At 38.9% G+C, this 22500-nt stretch overlaps 1 long non-coding RNA gene across 1 annotated transcript in view; it reads right to left on the minus strand.

Moving 5' to 3' along the window:
* The window catches only part of LOC123504621, a 191196-nt gene that overhangs the window by 141146 nt on the left and 27550 nt on the right, over window positions 1–22500 (minus strand). The window contains exon 2 of the long non-coding RNA XR_006674894.1: window positions 11865–11948. This is a non-coding gene — a long non-coding RNA (uncharacterized LOC123504621). The remainder of the gene's footprint in view (window positions 1–11864; window positions 11949–22500) is intronic.

Genomic DNA, 22500 nt, shown 5'->3' on the forward strand with positions numbered 1-22500 from the left:
AGTAGTGGGGTTCGAACCTATGAATGGACATCTGCCCGTTCCCACGCTCACCACCTTACCCACTATGCCACCGCGGGTAATTTCCGAGGACATGAATTCTCAGCATCAACTACTGAGTGTGTGGTAGACTTCAATAGCAATCAGAAAGAGTTATACGGTTAGTTTAACAGTACTAGATCTTTAAATAGATGGATTGACTACGGAAGGAAGACGGAAGACAGTTAGAGTTACATTGTGTGTTTAGAAGACTTGAAGGAAGTTACATCATATGCTAGTCAGTTTACTACTAGTAGACCGATAAAGTGGATTGGCTGCAAGAAAGAGAATTTAAACAGTTATAGCGTGTGTATGTGTGTGTGTGTGTGTGTGTGTGTGTGTGTGTGTGTGTGTGTGTGTGTGTGTGTGTGTGTGTGTGTGTGTGTGTGTGTGTGTGTGATAGACTTGAATTGTTGTCAGTTTAGTACCTCTACACCGAAAAAAAAAAAGAGATGAGCTGCATGAATAAGGATAGAAAACCGAAAGAGATATAGACAAGGCAGAAATATTCAACAGAACCACATGGAGAAGGCTCATCTGAAACAGCGACCTCGTATAGAAAAGAAACACTGGCTAGAGAGACGGCAAAGAAATTGACTCTAAATAATTGGTTAATGATTATAAAAACCTTTAAATTCTAAGTTTTAACCCATAAGTATTTATCAAGATCTGATGCATATATTTTCAAGACATTTATCTCTATTTTTTGGGTTAACTCTCTCGGACCTGTAAGGGGACTGGCAAGTAAGTGGCCCTTTTTTTTTGTGTGTATGTTTTCCTTGGCCAGTTTTCCACTCATATATAGAAAAGCACATCAGAAAATCAACCATAACTTTCTCTTACTTTTAAATATGACACTAGTGACTTTGCTTTCTTGAACTGTAGTCAAATTGTTGGAGATTATGTAACACATCTGACTAAATCACTGTTGTTGTTTTTTCCGCCTTTCCTTATGTTTGTTGCTCACCTCAACAACACATTTTATCAATCCAAGGCTGTGAAGATGAAGGAAGAGGCAAAATAACCATCATATGCGTGGAGTTGTGTAGTAAATCGGAATACTACAAATATTCTTAAGGAAAGTTGATATTCTCTTCGCTTCTCTGCCTAACTCTTCTCTTTTTTTTTCCTATTTTTTTCCTTTCTCTCTTCTCTTCACCTTGTTCCTCTCTTAATTCCTATTTTTCTTCCATTCTATTTTTTTTCTTTCCTTTTACTTCTATGATCTCTCTCTCTCTCTCTCTCTCTCTCTCTCTCTCTCTCTCTCTCTCTCTCTCTCTCTCTCTCTCTCTCTCTCTCTCTTTCTCTCCCTTCCTCCTCCCCCTATCCCTCCCTCCCTCCACCTCTCTCTACTCACCACACCCCAAAACTCCTCTAATGTTTGGTCTGCGTAGTATAAACAGCGGCAGAGCACAGCGGACATCGACAACACACACACACACACACACACACACACACACACACACACACACACACACACCCAGGCGCCGCTCGCTGCACACTTCCTGTACTGCAATCCACAGATGAAGAAAAACGCGGCTCTGCACTGTTTCACACCGACCTCCTACTGTGTGTGTGTGTGTGTGTGTGTGTGTGTGTGTGTGTGTTGAGAGAGAGAGAGAGAGAGAGAGAGAGAGAGAGAGAGAGAGAGAGAGAGAGAGAGAGAGAGAGAGAGAGAGAGAGAGAGAGAGAGAGAGAGAGAGAGAGAGAGAGAGAGAGAGAGAGAGAGAGAGAGAGAGAGAGAGAGAGAGAGAGAGAGAGAGAGAGAGAGAGAGAGAGAGAGAGAGAGAGAGAGAGAGAGAGAGAGAGAGAGAGAGAATAGTAATGAGACGGAGATAAGAGACAGAGACAAGACAAAGAAAAACATTGAATAAACGATATCCAATAAATCCCTAATTTCTCCACAATATCAAAGTCACACACGCCAAGGAAGCACCAGCCTTTGTGGAGAGTTTCTTTGTGTCGCAACTAAACACTTTCCTTTGTGTTCTCAAAAATTCTTCTCCTGACAGCCCACAGTGAAAGTTATTCGTGGTTTTTAATGGAGGTTTTCATAATTCTCGTGACAACTTAAAGATGGATTCAACACTGTCAGTAAAGAACACACTGAGACACTTAGCAGTATTTGACGAATGGTTTCTAACTGTTTGGTGATTGATACTTCGCTGAGTTTTATCTTTCCTAATTTTGTTGTCCTTGATCAGTGCTTCTCCTACGAAAAAATAGCAGGAGAATCATACTGGTGATTTCTAGGAAGTTTTCATGAATTCCATAATAACTTAACCAATATTCAACACTCAGTACTGACAAGATTCATGAGAAGCTATATAATTTAGTGAAAGTTATTGGTGCTTTCAAGGCGGTTTTTATGATTCCTATATTTTGAATACTGTACAATCATCAAGTGAAAGTTATTGGTTGTACAAGTGAAGGTATTCAGGATTTCCGTGATAGTCTAACGAGAATTCAACACTCTCAGACTCTCACAAGGAAAATCAACTATGAAAACCGGTACACTCTTCCTTGTGGGCTTTGAAAAATTGTCGTGATGAGAGACAAACGCTTTAAGAATACAAGTCTTTTTGTAAGTCTAATACACATGCAAATCACCATTAGATCACTGGTTTGGCTGCTGCATGAATAGAATTATTTTATATTTATTTCTGCTGCCTCATACTAAGATTTCCCTTCTCTGTTTTGAGTTTCTGCTTTTATACTTTTACATCCTTTTTCCTACTCCAACACCTCCTCCTCCTCTTCCTCCTCCTCCTCCTCCTCCTCCTCATCCTCTCTCCTCCTCCTCCTCCTCGTAGTAATAGTAGTATAGTTGTTGTCGTCTCCTCAAGAATGCAAACCTCCTTCGATCGCCGGTGCAGGAATATAATTATTGTCGTACACATTTCTCCTGCTTCATACTACGATTTCCTTTCTATTTGTGTTTCTCCTTTTTCCTTTTCCTCTCTCCTCGTTGTCTTGCTCCTTCCGTATGCAAATCACCATCAGATCACTAGTTTAGGCTGACGCAAGAATACAATAATTTTCATCTTCCATATTCCTGCTGCTTCCTTCGACGATTTCCTTTCTCTCTATTTGTGTTTCTCCTTTTTCCTCTTTTCTTTTCTCGTTGTTCTCCTTTTCAACGCAAATCACTATGAGAACACTGGCTTGGCTAATGCAATAATACAATAATCTCTCTACATTTCCATTGCTTTGTACTAACATTTTCTTTAGCCTCCCTTTGTGTTTCTTCTTTTCCCTTTAACTTCCTCTTCTTCCTCCTATTCCTGCTGCTGCTGCTCCTTTTCCTACTCCTTTTCCTTCTTCTCCTCGTTCTCGTCCTTCTTATTTCGAAACTGCAGAAATATCTTTAAAGTATTTTCTTTTCTATCCTTTGCGAAAGAGCGTTCGTTCTCTCTCCTCTCTTTCTCTCTTTTCTGTCCTCCTCTGACATTAGTGTTAAAGTTTATTCAGCCAGGTGCCCTCGTTCTGAACCAACCACGCGGTCTGGTCTTCTATTATTTGGTATTTCTGTATTTTGATAATCTGTATGTCAGTATTCTTGCGTTTGCTGATCTTGTTGCTCCGTTTGTCATCTGGTCCTGTTCATTTTAACTTGCTTTGGTTATTTTTTTTTTTCACCAAGCATCACTTCTTATTTTAATCTTTTCTGCTATACGTCATACAGTTTACTTATAGTGATGTGTAGTTCGACAGTTATCTTGGTGATTGCTGGTCCCCCTCCTCCTTCTTTTTCTCCTTCTGTTATCACGTCCTGCCAAAACCCACATAGCTTGCTGGTATTACGATATAGGTCAACATATGTTCCAGTCTCCTAGTAACTGCCTCTCTCTCTTCATCCTCCTCCTCCTCCTCCTCATCCTACTCATTCTCCCTCTCTTTTTCTCTCCATTGATCTTTACTTTTCTTCTTCTCTTTCTTGTTTTTCTTTCTTCTTGTTTTTTTTTTTCTTTTCTTCTTCGTCTTTCTTCTTCTTCTTCTTCTTCTTCTTCTTCTTTTTTTCTTCTTCTTGCTTTTCTTCTTTTTTCTTTTTTTTCTTCTTTATTTCCTTTTTCTTCCCTCCTAGTCCTCCTCCTCCTCCTTCTTCTCTTTTTTCTACTTCTTCTTCTTCTTCTTCTTCTTCTTCTTCTTCTTCTTCTTTAATCCTCTCATTGTATACACTTTTTTTCCCCAAAACAGGAATTTCTACCTGGGAGCAAGTCAAGTTTCACATTCCCTTCAACTTCAGTGAAAACGAAGCAAAAACGGACTAGCGGCAACGCAATGTAAGGGTTCATAAAGATTTGCTTATCTCATTTACCTTGCATCATGTTCAATACGACAACAATGACACACACGGGAAAGATCCAGGAGCAGTGCCAGCGTCAAATATATATACGATGGATGGACACACAGAGAAGATGTACGTAGGAGCATCGTCAAATATATACGGTGCATGGAAAGCGCTTCTCCACTCGTCGCATTTTGAAGTGATGAATGAGGCAGCTAAAGTCTGTACCTGAAAATATGAAAAATGAAAGAGACGTTCATTGTCCCATACGCAGCGGAGGTGAGGTTAGAGGAGAGAAAAGGAGTTATAAGATGCGAGAGAAAGTACAGCATCAGGTATAGAAACAAGGCATAGAAGCAAGGCACAAGAATGACGTATCAGAAATGTGTGTGGAAGTAAAGTATAAAAGAATGATATACAATGTGAAAATTTGAAGGAATAGGAGCTGCATACAGTAGCAACGGAAGGTAGAGACAAAGGTAAAGGATGTGAAATACGTTATAGCAGGAAGTATATCAAAATGCAACGTTGATATATAGATGAAATAAAGGTATAGAAAGTGTATGAGAGAAAGGTGTTGGACAGGAAGATATGAAGCAAGGTATAGCAGAAAACAATCAAAGGTGTATAGGAGATAAGTATAGGATATGTAGCATTTCACGATAAGGAAACAAGGGACATGTGGAGCAAGGTATCTAAGAGAAGCATTAAAGGCATATAGATAAGAAAAAGTGTAATATTTCAAGTTATGAGAGGACAGGGAGGCACGACGCAAGATAACAGTGACGGGAAATACTCAGCAACACTCCAACATTTACCGCAAGAACCCAATGACATGCAGGATACCAAGAACACGAAGTGAATTCCTGCATATATTTATCATCCAGCATCTTTCATTCTTTTCGTCTAAGTGGCAAGTAAGACCGGATAAGTAGAAACAAACACCACTGCCATCACCACCACCATCACCACAACCAGTTGACCTATAACTAGAAGAATAAGCGTTTACTTGCATTGATATTTCTGTAGTACCATCCAGCTTCTCACTCCCCGCCAAGCAGAGACAAAGGTTGATACGCGAGCGGAGTGAAGAAGAATATTAAAGTCTCCGTGCACTGCTGACAGAACTTTCCGCTTCACTTAGCGAGGTGAAGTTGAACAGGGTCTTGGTGTGTGTGTGTGTGTGTGTGTGTGTGTGTGTGTGTGTGTGTGTGTGTGTGTGTGTGTGTGTGTGTGTGTGAGAGAGAGAGAGAGAGAGAGAGAGAGAGAGAGAGAGAGAGAGAGAGAGAGAGAGAGAGAGAGAGAGAGAGAGAGAGAGAGAGAGAGAGAGAGAGAGAGAGAGAGAGAGAGAGAGAGAGAGAGAAAGCATTACAATCATATACAAACTCTGTCAAACAGCTGATTCGTGTCTGTATATCTATAAATGAAGTAACTTTTTCCTGCCATCACACCAGCAAAAAGGAGGAGGGAGGGCTGACCAAGTAGAGATTTTGATGATTCAAGACACTTCCCCATTTCATTACAAAACAGGACCGTAACTTTCATTGGCTCGACTCTCCCTGAGGCTGAAATATGGTTATAAGTTAGCACGGTACGTACCATTGCTTGTGGGTCATGCCGTAATGGTAGAAAGATACACGATTTTACCTAAGAAATTCAATGAAGGTGTATAATCTTAAGGAATCAGCAAGTGCATCTGAAAATCTTACACTGATTCTTATCCACATCCCACACGCCATGTAATAAGAAGCCTGGGTATTACTTGGGTTTGCTTCAGAATATGACCAGTCTATCGGCGTATACTTAAGAATTATTACAACTTACAGGTCAAGTGTGTGAAAGTCATGTGGGAAAAAGGCATCACATCACGTTTCACAGATAGCGCGGCCTCGTGAGCTCACTTCTTTATGGTGACGCGAAACGAGAACACAGGTGAATTGAATGTAAGTTTGGAATATGTTCTGAAATTTTCGAGTTTGCTTCTATGGTTGAACTTTGGGTTAGTTCTTTGCTTTATTAGCTTTATATTTTCATCCTTTTTTTTGTTATTTCTTCAGGGAAATTTTCTGAATGACTTTGTTGTTGAACTTTAAATTAGTTTTTTTTTCTTTTCGCTTTTTTTTCGTTTGATAGTTTCATTTATTTTTTTTTGTCTCTCTCTTGTTTCTGGAGGTAAATTTTGTTAGCACTTTAAGAGATTTAAAATTTAACCTTCATTTTGTTAAATTTAAATTCATTCCTTTTCCTATTATTGAAAAAAGAAAAGAAAATCACACCACGCGAGTGAGTTCTTATCATGGAGACTTTCTTGCAGTGAAAATATTATCCTGCTCACGTTGCTCTTATTAGAGAAAACTATTTTTGTTCTGAGGTTGAGTGTGTGTGTGTGTGTGTGTGTGTGTGTGTGTGTGTGTGTGTGTGTGTGTGTGTGTGTGTGTGTGTGTGTGTGTGTGTGTGTGTGTGTGTGTGTGTGTGTTTTCCCCGATGTGATGCACCGTGTGGTAATTCTGTAAGCAGCACAAGTCAACATTACCGTTCTGGTGCATCATTAGTGCCCGCAACCCTTGCTAATGCCGATACACAAATGATGCCACAGCTTTCATTAGAGTGACCTCACGCTCATTAACGTAACAATTCCACTTCATTTTCCCCAGGCAAATTATCGATAGGAGAATCATACGTAATTTAAGACAGAGATAAGTGTAAGATGGGTATATTTTTGCATATAAGATAAATGAAACCAATAATACACAATTTAAGACAGATATGTGCAGAACAAGTATTTTTTCTGCACATTAACTGAAGGAAAAGAGAATCACACACAATTTAAAACGGAGATATGAGAAGGATACTTATTAATCTGCCCTCAAATAGAAAAAGAAAACATCACACACAATTGAAAACAGACTAAGAAAAGAATAGCCATTGACCCAAACCACAGGATGCAGGGGGACCAGAGCGGCGGTCATCAGTAACAACAGGTGTGGCTGCCGCTGCCTGGGTCACCTGGTTCTCCACGGCAGCAGCATCTGGTGACGCACACACCACTCCAATCCGCCAGGCTTACACGCTCCATTAAACCCGCGGCGCTCCCTTGTTGCTTGCCGCCAACACACTCAGTCCCCACCACCATTACCACCATCACTACCACCATCACCATCACTACCTGCACAGTTTCTCGACCAAAGACCGAATGAACATTTGCCTCACAGTTTTTGTAATGAACTTTTATTAACTACAGCTGCACTTTACTGTTAAACCTGTATTATTTTTTTTAACGTAAGAGGAACACTGGTCTGGTCTGGCCAGCAAAAAAGAACGAAAAAAAATGGTTCACTGAGGGGTCAGCCTTTAGTCCCTCTTAAATCGTAGCTTCTTAAATCTAAGCAAGAGCAAAACTTTCACATGACGCTTAAGTTTTTTTTTTTCTCTGCATGTTAAATAATTCCAAATTGTACTTTACCTCATATGCACATACTTTGTTAACGATACATTATCGTAGCAGTACCTTAAGGGAAAGCTAACACCGTCCTATAATTCTTTTATCTAATTTAGTACAAAACTCATGGTAAACTCAAATGCTTCTTATAGAACAATGAATAAGTATAATGATTTAAATGGGAAAGACTCAGTGATTGATGGTTAGACTTGGCAGCGCGAGAAACACTGTATAAAAAAAATGAAAGTACAATGTCGCAAGCAAGAAACACACCAAAAATAAGACAAGAAATGGAAGAAAAAACAAAACCTTTACCCGACTAACCGAAAAAGCAAGCAAACAAAAGAAAATAAAGTAACATCACAGCCACAACAATATGGCAGTTAAAAATTCCTGTAAAATAGAATACAACCAAATAAAGAAACTCCAAAATCAAATAGTATAAATAAACAGGCATACATGAATAGCTAAATAAGATAGATACAATTACAACTACATAAGAAAATATAAAACAGGTAAGAAAGTCACCATGGTATTGATATGGTGAGTCCAGACCACTCGTCTCATTATTCGACCCACTTATCACTGGCAATCACTGTCATTACATCACGAGCTATCTGCACGAAACTTTCTCTCCCACCGTACAAACAGGATCCCTCTTGCCCGAGTCCTTCTTGAATAATTGATAAAAAAAAGATATATATACTAAACCGTCCATCTCTCTCTCTCTCTCTCTCTCTCTCTCTCTCTCTCTCTCTCTCTCTCTCTCATTGATCCTGACCCTTCCTTCGCTGCATTTGTTTACTTTTCAATCTAAGTAGTTTTTTTCTTCTTCTAAATGTCTTTCTGTTTTGTGTATATTTATTCCAAACAAGAAACAGATCACTAAAATAATCATAACTTATTTTCATGACAAACTCTGCGGTTCTTGAGAGGTTTTAAGCGTTTCTATCTTTCCATTTTTTGCATTTCATTTAATTTACAGAGAATTCTTCCCCAGTCTCCTCCCTGCTCCGAGAGAATATTCTTACACATGTGAGTATACAAAAAATAAAGGCTTCAGAACGTAACAAATCATAATCAGACACATTTCTAATACTAACCCCTTCGTTTGTATCACTGGTATCGTCACCCACAGGATCCAAACCCAAGTCGCTTCCCTCTAACACAAATGAAGCATAGGAAAACCTTTACGTAACTTTAACAAACTCTCTTTCTATACAAAGTCATTAGCTCTCACTTCCAACGCATCCAGGCACCCGTAAGTAAAAAAAAATAAATAAAACTTCTTTCCCAGTCAACCCTGAAGCCTATAAGTCAAACCAGTAAGTCATTCAGCCATCAGGCAGCCCATTTCTCGCTTCTTTCATTACAGGAGCAGAGTGCAGCAAGACGAAACATAACTGCGTACGCTTCGTCATGGCACTGTAACTTTCTAGAATGATGGGTGAGGTGGGCGGGTGGCCTGATGAGCAGCACGCGGGAGAAGGCTGGAGCGTGTGACGGTAGCGCCAACAGCAGCAGCAACACCACTAACCCTCGTGGCGTAAAGATAGACTCGAAGGTACTGAGAGGAAAAGTGAAGGGAAAGGGTGCGGGAGGGGCCGACTGAGAGAGAGAGAGAGAGAGAGAGAGAGAGAGAGAGAGAGAGAGAGAGAGAGAGAGAGAGAGAGAGAGAGAGAGAGAGAGAGAGAGAGAGAGAGAGAGAGAGAGAGAGAGAGAGAGAGAGAGAGAGAGAGAGAGAGAGAGAGAGAGAGAGAGAGAGAGAGAGAGAGAGAGAGAGAGAGAGAGAGAGAGAGAGAGAGAGAGAGAGAGAGAGAGAGAGAGAGTCGAGAGTTGGGTGTGAGGGAGGTCTCGAGGGTGTGGTTGGAAGTGATTGATTGGTATTTTGACGTCACAAGATCTTGGGGACGGTTTCTGGATCATGGGGTGCAGTGACAGGAGGGAACGTAAGGTGAGGCGTGCCTGGAAGGGAGCCTGGTACGTAATGGAAGTGGAACGGAGTATGTGGTGGTGATGAAGTACCTGTGGTGAGAGACGTGTGGGTGCTAAAGGTCTGGATCGAAGGGTGTGGTGAAAAGTAAACCGCAAGGTGGAACAGGCCTGGAAGGGACTTTGGTACAGGATGTTTCGGGCGCAGAATGAGAGAGAGGTACGGAAAAAAAAGTATGTTAGAAAGGATATCAGGACAGACAGAGAGAGAGAGAGAGAGAGAGAGAGAGAGAGAGAGAGAGAGAGAGAGAGAGAGAGAGAGAGAGAGAGAGAGAGAGAGAGAGAGAGAGAGAGAGAGAGAGAGAGAGAGAGAGAGAGAGAGAGAGAGAGAGAGAGAGAGAGAGAGAGAGAGAGAGAGAGAGAGAGAGAGAGAGAGAGAGAGAGAGAGAGAGAGAGAGAGAGAGAGAGAGAGAGAGAGAGAGAGAGAGATCTGGAAAGGAGTTTAAAAGTGAAATCCGTGGAACAAAGAATGTGATAAGGTGTTGGATGGAAAGAAAAGATACATATGCAAGAAAGTGAAGTACTGGAGTGTGGCACTGGAAGACACGAACGAAGAGTTTTGTGAAAAATGGAACATAAGATGCTTCAGTAACGGATAGAAGTCTGGCAGTACGGCGAAAGAGAAGTCTGGGAAAAATATTATTGTAGAAGTGTGGAAAAAATGAGCGCAAATAAAATGTGCTAGAAATAAAAGATACGTTCGGAAGGGAATACAGAGCTAAACTTAGAAACGAAAAACCTGATGAAGTCTTGAATGAAGGATGACAGATTACTCATGAAGAAAGTGATAGTAGAAATCTGGAACGAAGGGAGTAACAAACGCTGGTGATGAGAGATAAAATAACCGAAGATCTGGAAAGGAATCTGGTAATAGGGACCTGAGTGAGAGAATATTGTGAAGGCGTGTGGAAGAGAGCGCTGTGATGGAGGTCTGGGACGAAGGTGCACATACGTAGCGGAGGGAAGCGAGAACAGGAGCAGCAGCAGAGTCACGCTCCACCTGCCTTCACCTTGCAATCGTGTGGCGGAACCTCACGCAACACGCAGCGGCTCACGATGGCTCGCTCTCCGCCAGCCCTCCAGCAACAAGCTACCAAATTAACTCTCCGCCTCCCCGCACCAAACGCGCTATGCCTCACTCGTGTTACTGTGGTCGCTGTATGTGTTGGACTCTTCACCCTCGATATGTAAAAAAATATTCTTTCTTAAGCTTTTCTGGATCTCGCTTTGAACATCAGGCTCAGGTTCAAGAAAGAGAGAAGGTTAACTGATATCAAAAGGAAGAGATGCAAGAATAAGCGAAGGAAAAATCACGAAACTAAATGAGAAACGAATTGCAAAGTAAGAGAGCGTGGTGAAAACAACGATAAATGTTTACGAAAATAAGCAAGAAATGAAAAACGTAGAGAGAGAAAGATGCAAAAGTAAGATATAATCAAGGGGAAAAATAAATAAACGCATACTAGAACAGGAGAATGATGCAAATTAAACATTCAATAAAAACACGAAGATAAAAAAAACAGAGGAAGAGAAAGATGAGAGAAAATAGAAAAGTCATAGAATAAAGATATACGACGAGAAAAAAAAAAAACATCAACTTTTGCGAAATACCATAAACATGTAACGGCCAGTGCTTGGAGTCCTGACATGCAACGTGAGACGCGACACACGGAATTCTGCTCCAGGCCACTGTCGAGACTTTCATGAGCAGGGAAGATAGAAGACTATTTTGGGCATTTCCTTCATCATACCAAGACATCTTTGACCCGCAGGCGTAACAATCGCAGGCTGATGACACTTTTTCCTTCTAGATATTTCTGTCCACCACAAAAATTTTCATCCAATCCACAGAAGATTCAGCACAACGTAACAACAAGTTCCTTCAGGTTCCTTCCACATGACACACACACACACACACGTGAAAAGCGATAACGTCAGCAAGGAACACGAAAGAAATAGTGCAGGTAAAGAAGCGGACCGGCTGGAAAAGAAAGGCACACAAAGGTCGACACAGACACGGCCTCATATACTTGTGCTAGCAATGATATGGCGTTTGGTAAATCTCTAAACGGTTGTGCTAAGGAGATGACGAGGGAAGCCAGTACTCACCTCGTACTTGTGCTCAGAGTGATGAAGCTTTTATGGCGAGTTTCCAGACGAGATGACAGTGACAAACCAGTACTCACCACCAGTCTAAAAGGAAAAATAATAGGAAATTGTCACTCAAATGAAAGCAGTAAGCCAAACCTCTGTATATACTGTAATGTTGATGGAAAATATAAATAAAATATAACTTTAATCAAATCAGTATGAAAAGAAACTAAACTAAACATTTTACCAGTATTTTTGTATTTGGGAGAACAGGAAAAACAACAACTAGAAAATTAAAAAGAAATGGTCTCTTGATCAATAAGGAAATTACTTAGAAATTGTCACTTAAAAAAGAATAACGGTTGAAAACTTGGTATAGTACAAGCAACATTCATGCATCAAGACTTCAGTCAGGGGCAAAATATCGAGTAGAAAATATACAGAAATTTTCACTCATATCAAATCGACAATGAGAAATTAGATGCTTCTATATTGCAAATTATTTTTCTATTCACTTGGAAGAACATGTAAAGATAAAAAGAAGTGGAGAGAGAGAGAGAGAGAGAGAGAGAGAGAGAGAGAGAGAGAGAGAGAGAGAGAGAGAGAGAGAGAGAGAGAGAGAGAGAGAGAGAGAGAGAGAGAGAGAGAGAGAGAGAGAGAGAGAATGATACAGTATTTTCAGAGGAAAGGTATTAAAGTATTGTGAGATTTAAAGGCTGATTAATTAGTTGCCTTTATCTGTGTAGGTGATAAGAGTGAAGTGTTATGTCTATGTCTCTTGTCTTACTCTGCGTCTGAACCAATACTAATGATCTGTGCACTTAAGGCAACATACATGACCTAGGTGACAAGATTTATTCATATACCTCTTGTTTTTTTTTTCCTGCATCTGAAGCTAATACTGATGATCTATATACTTTAGTAATGCTTATAAAAGGTGAAAGACCTATGAGGCAAGATTTATTCCATTACTTGTACACTCAAATTCATCGAAAAAAAGAAAAAGCATACAGACAAAAGGGCTCATGCTTCGTGACTTCTAAACGAAGATATATTTTCAAAGGTTACTGAGATGATTAATGAGGTTGTAATGATATTTCATCTCAGTGAAACAGAACCTTGTTAGAATATCCCAAAAAACATAAACACACACACACACACACACACACACACACACACACACACACACACATATATATATATATATATATATATATATATATATATATATATATATATATATATATATATATATATATATATATATATATATAATACATACATACATACATAGTACATATATACATTCATGCATACAAACATACTTACATACATACATACATACATAACATGGTGCCTCTTCGCTAATTTCACCGATTGTTTGAGTCATGGAAAAGACGGAAATTGAAAGTACAATATGAGGAAGGAACGAAGAGAAAGAATTAGTAGGACCTTGTAGTGTTGGTGCAGAGTGACGTTAAGTTCAGCTCTGACATGCCAGCGCTGCTTGAACGAGCTGAAGTAAGGAGAAAGAAAAAAAAAGGAGAAAGCATGATCCTAAGAAACCTGAACTATATATTATAAATTATACTAAAGAGTTTTACGCAAGAGTTAATGAACACACTGAAGCTTACGATTACAATGTGTGCCTGATTATTGTTCAATTACTGCAAATTATCTTGATTTTTATGTGAAAAAATCCAGTGCACCAGACCACCACGGTGTTATAAAATGTAAGTCATGAACACCTGCATACCAGTGTTGATCAGTTATGTAACCACAAGTCAATGCAATGCTGCATTTTGATAAAGTTTTATTAAGTATTGATTTTCTATCGAGTTCAGTAAACAGCATGACAAAATGTGCAGGAGCTAAAAAACTATCCCTCTCTACCATCAGGTGGGGATGTTCCCACTCACTACCTGCAGAGGAACCGCCCCACGTGTTTCCTAGGGAGTGCTTTCAGAGGGCGTCGCTACGTCCCTGCAGTGTCCCGCGCTTGGAGAAAGTGTTCCAAAAACGCAGAAGGCTGCACAAGTGGGTCAGCGCTACTCAGCGACAGTTGCCGGAAATACTTCAGGCAGTGAAATTTGTTGCTGCTGCTGATAATGACCTGACAGCCGCTGACTCCCTAGCGCTTCATTCATGATCGACACGACTGACTTCACCTTCAGGACTCGTGTCAAGGCACCACGCTCACGCCGGTCGTTTTGACCTGCTTTCAGCTGCGATATTGACAATAATGGCTTATGCCTATGAATAACAGTGCCTGATTTAAGCTAAGAAGCTTTCCAATCAAAACTCATAAATGTTTGTATGTATCGTGAGATATTGCAAACCTGGTTATTGGTAAGTTTTCCGTATAGAGAGTTCATCTGAAGAACAAAAATACGAAAAGGATATTTATTGTTTAATGAATCTGAAAACAATGATGGCACTTAGAGAAATGGAGGTGTTATAAGAGCTGCCGAAAACATCCTGTCAGCTTTTCTTGTGCCAGTCGAGTAAGTTACGGAATATTTTATTTTCACAACTAATTCTGAGGAAGATAGAACTTTTCAACCCTTCATTCTTCAATCTGGCCAAACACGTTCCTGTTCCACCTTTCGCGTGCTAATTTAAGGACTCAGCGGCCACGAACTCTCTCCAGGACTCATCAATGTTCGTTCGTAATTTGCTGCCCAATTTTTCTTCCCTCCGTCAGTCTGCGCTGCTGAGGAAGTCCACGATTTATGGATGATGCCCAAGAATCGTGAGTATGCCTCAGTTCTGTGTCGGGAATAGCGGCACGACGAGACGATAACACCTTAAAACGTGGCCAGCTCTTTCTCACGGCGAGAAAGTCGATAATGTGTAGAGTGGAGAGTGTCATGTGGGACGACGGCCTTGAGCAGGATTCCAAGACAGCGTGTTGACTCAAGCACCAACCTCTATTGTCAAGTGTCGCTGATGCTTCCAACAGTTACTGAGGGTTGTACGAGTTCCACTTGTAGTTTGAACAGACTTATTATCAGTTTAGCACCACAAATAGATCGTATGATGTTATTAAGTGCATCACCGTCGTAATTATACGACTTTCAGAAAAGAGTAATTATATATATATATATATATATATATATATATATATATATATATATATATATATATATATATATATATATATATATATATATATAAGAAAATAACTGGTGAATGGTAGACATTGATCCCTTGCCACCAAGAATTAAATCATACGTTTTGTTTTATTTTGTCATCATGCTCCACCACAAACAATCATGGTGTTTCACGATTTCTTCTTTTGTACATACGTAAGCTTAACAGTAAACTCAACCTTTCTTCAGTCCGAATAATCAGGAACGATCAGTTTGTGTATCATGCATGCAATTGTTTTCTAGCTGTTGTTTGATTCCAGAACATGATCCTCTTAGAGCATTCTACCTTTGTTCGCGTATCGCGAACAGCGCTAGTCAATTTGCACTGCTTCTTTTGTGAACAAACCTCGCGACTTACATTAAACCGATCACAGATTGCTTCGGTACCTCAATCTGTCAATTCGTGCACCGAATCATATTATATATCTTATATAATAAAATATACTGTCTGTCTGTCTGTCCATTTGTCTGTGTGTGTGTGTATCATAGACTTCTATATATTTTATTCTTTGGAAGACATTATACTTTGTATAATATTTGAGACGAAAATAGGACCACTAAAAATAAATAAGCTGCAAGAAGCCATCAGGACGACATTGGTAGTCTTTGTGAAACAAACTTATCTGAACCCAGCTATCATCCCTGTCTGTGAGTTTGTTTAGTCTGCAGGTTGAAGCTCCCTATGGACTCTGCACTAACAACTCCAACCGTCTTATAGTGATGCAGTGAACCCTATCATGACACTGCTGAAGTTGATCATAAAAAGTATCCAGCGAGTAGACTTTATTAAGATTATGACCCAAGAACCTGAATAAAAAAAAAAATCCTGCATAATACTAGTTTCAAAGAAGGCGAAACTTGGTGGCAGAGGCGCGTAATGTCAGTCATAAATTCAGCGTTCACATCAAGTATTTGTATCTATAAATAGCCGCTTGGAAGTTATGTTTTCTTTATTCGCTCTTTTCTTTTCTTAGTGTGAAAGAATGACTTCATATATTCCTGTATTCATTGGGCTCCTATCATAAGTCTTGCATGATGAACTCTGACCACCTGCATCCCCGCATGACTAGAGCCACGATGGGAGGTAAAACACGCCGCTGCCACTAACTGCTGGAAATCGCTGTGTTGTTATTGTAGCAGCTACTGAACGTTTTCTGGCCCTCAATCAAAAACACTGTGCTCTCACCAGGACTATTTTCAAAACGCCACATAAATGATTAGCAGGGTTTCCAAGACCATTTCTTTTGTCAATGATCTAGAAATCTTGTTAAATTGTCACCGAAGTTGTAAAAAAAATCACTTTAAAAAAATTACATAGCTTTAACTAGAGCTTTCTTTTAAATGATGTAGGAACGAGGCAGAGATGCTTCATAATAAAGGCCTCTGAAGCAGCGTGGAATGTTTCCTTACGCTTCTGTAGGAACAAGCTGCAATATGCCACCAGACCTACATATACACGAAGTACACTTACCGATCAACTTCATCTATGAATTCATCTACTCTACTCTTACAGCTCCTTAGTGATCCACGAGTAGAAACAATTACTGAGTCTATTTCATCCACCTATAATTCTGTTTGAGGATAGACTACTTCTTTCTTATCATTTTTCTAATGTAATTTTATCAAGCTTGAACCCAATATTTCCTGTTTTCTATTAATTAAAGTACCTGGTGGTTTTCCTCATAAAGATTAACTAAAATCACCACCAAAAGAATTAATTTGTACTTTTTCAGTCTCCACGATAATTAAAAAAGAAAACATACACCTTTCATTCATCTTGAAAAAAACATGTCAGGGATTTTTCCATCAGCAAATCCAAAGCGGGCACGAGGAGGTGATTTGCTCAAGCACCCTACTACTAACCCAGCATCCTTCTGGCACCGCAACCCCTACACCATTCTGGCACTACTGCTCTGCTTCCAGCCTCGTATGGCATCCCTACCTCTCTGACACTCGGCAAAGTAATGGGCTCGTTACTGAATATATATATATATATATATATATATATATATATATATATATATATATATATATATATATATATATATATATATATATATATACATATAAGATAGATAGATAGATAAATAGATATATAGATATAGATATAGAAAGAGAGAGAGAGAGAGAGAGAGAGAGAGAGAGAGAGAGAGAGAGAGAGAGAGAGAGAGAGAGAGAGAGAGAGAGAGAGAGAGAGAGAGAGAGAGAGAGAGAGAGAGAGAGAGAGAGAATAATATGAACACGAGAAAGCTGAGGAAGAGTCAACAAGGAGGAAGCAACATAAGCAGACTCACTGTGTATGATAAAGCAAATTTCCTGCGCTACTTTTTCATCGCAGTTTTCATCGCGAACCCGGAGTACAGTCGTGATCAATTTTTCCACTACGTTACGCATCGATATTTAATTTGGAATGAGCTGAATCCTCAAGTCATCGCTGCTGCCACTCTTGTATACACTAAAGCTTTTTTGTATAGAGTGAGGTGGGTTTTAGGAGGTTAGGTTTTGCGTCTCCTTTCCAGAATTTCTTCTTTTTATAAGGTATACTTTCTAAATTATTTGCAACTTCCTTTCAATATTTTTCTATACATATCATTAGAGTTAAACTTTCTTCTATCATATTCCATTTTATCTAATCATTCTTATAATATTTTTTAAGAATATGAATTTTCTTCTGTTTACTTTTCTTTCCTCCTTTTGTGAATACCTTCAGTTATCTTTTGGTCTTGTTTTTACTGATTCCATGCGTTAACTTTATGTAAGTAAGATTCCATTTTCTATAAACCAATACCAACTGTATCAATTCACTAATAAATAATGTAATCATGTAAAAACTATTCTTTTCTTTATTTTCCTCCTCCTCAAACCATCACGTAATGCAATAAGATCAAAGATTACTCATTAACTAACAAACAACATAGTGAAGTAATAAGGATTAGCATTTTATCTATTATTTATTTTTTTTTTGCAACGCCGTGATCAAAAATCTTAATTTCACATAACCAAAGACTACCACATTACATGATAAAAAGAGAAAGGAACACCTGAGCCAGCGACAACATACAAAAGAGGAACATCTATCGAGGCCACCCAAGAATATATGCACGCGCCTCACCGCCAGATCTCACCGCATTACGGAAAATCGCCGCCACTTTCCTGCAACAAAAGTTCTGAGGCAGCTGACGCGCCTTTCACTGGCTGACCAATCACTGTTGCAGGACTTAAAGGGCCGAGTGTGGAGTGTACGTATACATGCTGTCTCTCTCTCTCTCTCTCTCTCTCTCTCTCTCTCTCTCTCTCTCTCTCTCTCATCTTTAACAATATTAGCTTTAGCTTTGACTAAAACTTATCTTATCTTGACCTATTTTTCTGCCTCGCTCTATGTCTCTATCAGTCTGCTTCTGCATCTCCCGTTCTCTTCCCCTCTCTCTCTCTCTCTCTCTCTCTCTCGTTAGCTCTGAGAGACGCAAGAATGTGACCACTATTTCGGAGTCTTTTTTCGTCATTAAATATAACATTTCATTAAACTTTCTTTTTATAAATTCCACAGCAATAAATACCATTCATTACATGTGTTTCAGATTAAGCGATCTTAGTCTCGACATTACTGTTAAATGTAAGAAATTGTTTTTCCTTGACATGATTAACAGGTTTTTGAAGTTTGTTACTTGTAAATGCTCAAAAAAGAAAGGCCGCGTGAATGTCTCTTGCGGTTTTATAGTTTCTTTTTTATCTACTAAATTTCTCGGAAAATTTTCATCATGGCACTTTTTTTTAAACACTGCCTCGTGGGGGAGAAACGGAGGAAAGCAGAGAAGCATTCCAATCACGCTGCGCTGAGTGACGGGCAAATCACTGCAGGTAAATAGGAGTAAGAGGGAATTACACACACACACACACACACACACACACACACACACACACACACACACACACACACACACACACACACAATTTACAATGCAGTTCTGGACTAGTGTTTTCTTTTGGGGAGTGACACCTTCAAAGTTTTTTTCCTTCCAGCAGATTTGTTTTCTTAGTGATTCTCTCTCTCTCTCTCTCTCTCTCTCTCTCTCTCTCTCTCTCTCTCTCTCTCTCTCTCTCTCTCTCTCTCTCTCTCTCTCTCTCTCTCTCAATGTTAAAGTCTTTAGCTCAGGTTGCATTGTCTTGATATTCACCCCATCATTTTCTTAAACTCGTTCACTCATTATCAAGAAGTTACTAAGTCAGCTTCACTTACAGTTTGGAGTGGTCTATGGGTAATAACAAGAGATCAGGAGTCAGGCACGTGCTATTAAGACCTTTGGGTGAACTACACACACACACACACACACACACACACACACACACACACACACACACACACACACACCCAAAAAACTTTTCCTCCTGGCTGCGCTCCGTTATTAGGCCGAGTAGCAACAGATAATTGGAGTTCCTGGGTGAGAGTGGTGATGTTAATACGTGTAGTGTAGGTGGAGGGTAAGGAGAGTCTGGAGGGTGAGGGGGAGGATGTGCGTGGTGAGTGTGTGGGCTCTGATAACAGATACAGGCCGACCTTGACTTTCTATCTCCATCGCGGCTTCAGACACATTGAAGGAATTATGTAACTTGTGATGCATCGATAACTTGGGGATACTTCTTCATCACAAACTACTGCAGACACTTTGTATTTGGTTCTACGAGCGTTTTTTTTTTATACTTTACAACGGGGAGTAGCAGTATGTCAAATTTCTTTACTGAACCTCTTTCCTGCTGTGGGGACTGCTTTATTGGCCTCTGTAGCACTGTGAAGATTGTTTATATGGAAAATCAGGAGAGAAAAATAGAGCTGAAGTTTAGTTTTGTAATTTTCGCTGCTAAAATATCTATTGGAGTTTAAAACAAGTATCATGAGAAAAAACTTAAAAGAGAAATTTTGTCTTGCAGTAAAAAAATATCTTAAATCACAAGCTACTCTAGAGAAACTTCTTGAATTCTGTAGCCAGGTTTTTTTTTTATTCATAATGGTTAAAATTGAGAATCTTTTTTTTTCTATTTCTTTGTAAATTATGTAGATGTTTCTAAATATATTATACAAAAACTTTAAAACAGTGCATTATCGATTATGGCAGTGAAAGGCTAAAGAAATGCCATCGCACAGCATTCCTCAATCACAAGCTCCTTTAGATATTAAAGTGACTAAATATTGGAAGAGCAAGTATTATGATTTTTTTTCATTCTCATAAGAGCTTTAAAAATCTCAATACAGCGTTACTAAGATCGACAATAGTTGCATATACCTAAAGAGGATCAGTTACACAACATTATAATATCACAATGAACATAAATCCTGAAATATATACATATCCAACACTATCTAACGCCTTTCATTCCCTCCTCTAAACACTAATAATCGTGAACGCATATGCTTCCTGTTATAATTTAGCTTGATTTAGCCAGCCAAGGGAGATAGAGTCACCAGTGCAATCATTCTTCTTGACAGTGATAATGTTATTGTTACGCACAGCACACACTAACCAAGACATCACCTAAAGGACAATGCTTTCTGAGACATCATAAGAGGATGAGGAGGAGTAGGAGGAGGAGGAGCAGGAGTAATGAGAGGAAATAGTGAAAGAAGATATAAAGCAGGAGTCTTTTAGGAAAGCAATTAAGTAGTAGTAGTAGTAGTAGTAGTAGTAGTAGTAGTAGTAGTAGTAGTAGTAGTAGTAGTAGTAGTAGTAGTAGTAGTAGTAGTAGTAGTAGGAAGAGGTGGAGGTGGAGGAAGAGGAGAAGGAGGAGGAAGAGGAGGAGGATGTAGAAGAAAAGGAAGAGGAAAAAAAAGGAAATGGAAAAAGAAAAAGAAGCAGAACAACAGAAAAGAAGATCAAGAAGAAAAAAGAACAAGAACAAGAAGAATGATGAAAATACAAATGTTACAGGAAACCGCAGAGAGAGAGAGAGAGAGAGAGAGAGAGAGAGAGAGAGAGAGAGAGAGAGAGAGAGAGAGAGAGAGAGAGAGAGAGAGAGAGAGAGAGAGAGAGAGAGAGAGAGTAGGGCGGAAGAAAATGATAGTTAGACGAAAAGAGAAAGATAAGTGAAGAGCGGAAGTCAAGAAATACTACAACAAGAAAGAAAAGTAAAAGATTGAAGGCTAGATAACAGAATTACAGCTCCTCCTATGCATATCTCGTACAGCTTACAACATTCCGTAATATTAGAGTAGTTCCTAAGGTTTTGCTCAGCCTATAATCTGCGTCGTGCCGGACAGAAGGGGGGAGAAAAAAAGTGCATTCTTCTCAAATCAGGAAATCACAGGCGAATTCCAGGAGAAGCTCAGTGTATTATATTACATACTAGATATTTTTTTCTTGTAATTTTCTCCATTTTTCTGCATTCTTTGTCGATCTAAACAGAGGAAACTATGATTTTTCCATTAGTTTTCCAACCTCTTCTTTTTATCGGTTTAAATAAAGAATATACGTAAATAATTCGTTCTGCTTACGTATGTGGGGGTATTGAAATAGTGAAGACTGTGGCCATTAATATTCTGATCTTCATTGGCCTTTGCTAATGTAAATATACGTAAATACTTCTCTGTCTTTCTAGTTTCTCCTTAACCCTAGAGTACCATGACGGGTTCCCATATTCGTTTTGCTTATTATTTGGTGATTTTATATACTTTCAGAAACTTCATTGGCCTTTCTTAATGTCAATATACGTAAATACTTCTCTGTCTTTCTAGTTTCTCCTTAACCCCTAGAGTACCATGACGGGTTCCCATATTCGTTCTGCTTATTATTTGGTGATTTTATACACTTTCAGAAACTTACGTGAGGGATTAAAATAGTGAAGACTGTGGCCATTAACCTTCTGACCTTCACTGATCTTTCCTATTGTCAATAAAATGGTCTAAACGTGCACAATTCTCAAGGTAAAAGTGTGTCCCAGTATTGAAGGGATTAACATAAAAGATATTCGACATTTCTTTCATTTCATCATTCTGGCACTTTCTCTTTATGAGTCGAAACAAAAGATGAGTATGCGCAAATATTCTTTTTCTACTCTTCCATAACTTTCCTCAGCCCAAACAGAAGAAAATTAAAACAAACTCTTTTTTATTCGACTTTTTTTTCTTTTAACCTTTATGGCAACTTTCTTTTTAGGAGTCGAAACAAAAGAGGAGTATGAACAAATATCTTCTTTTTTTACTCTCCCGTAACTTTCCTCAGTCCGAACAGAAGAAAATGAAAACAAATACTTCATGTTTTATTTTTTTTTTACTTTTCATTCAACTTAATTAAACATCAGTAAACACAATATTCTCTTTTAATTTTCCTTTTCAGTTTAACCCCAGTAGAAACACAAAAGAATATAGACAAACATATTCTTTTACTTTTTTTTCTAATTTTCATCAATCGAAACAGAAATTAATGTAATATTCAGAAAAATTTAACTTGATAAAGAAAAATACACAAAGAAAGAAAATGAGAAAATGAATTATTTTGATAGAAAAATAATAC

The sequence above is a fragment of the Portunus trituberculatus genome, chromosome 16, assembly GCF_017591435.1.
Source record: "Portunus trituberculatus isolate SZX2019 chromosome 16, ASM1759143v1, whole genome shotgun sequence".
NCBI lineage: Eukaryota > Metazoa > Arthropoda > Malacostraca > Decapoda > Portunidae > Portunus > Portunus trituberculatus.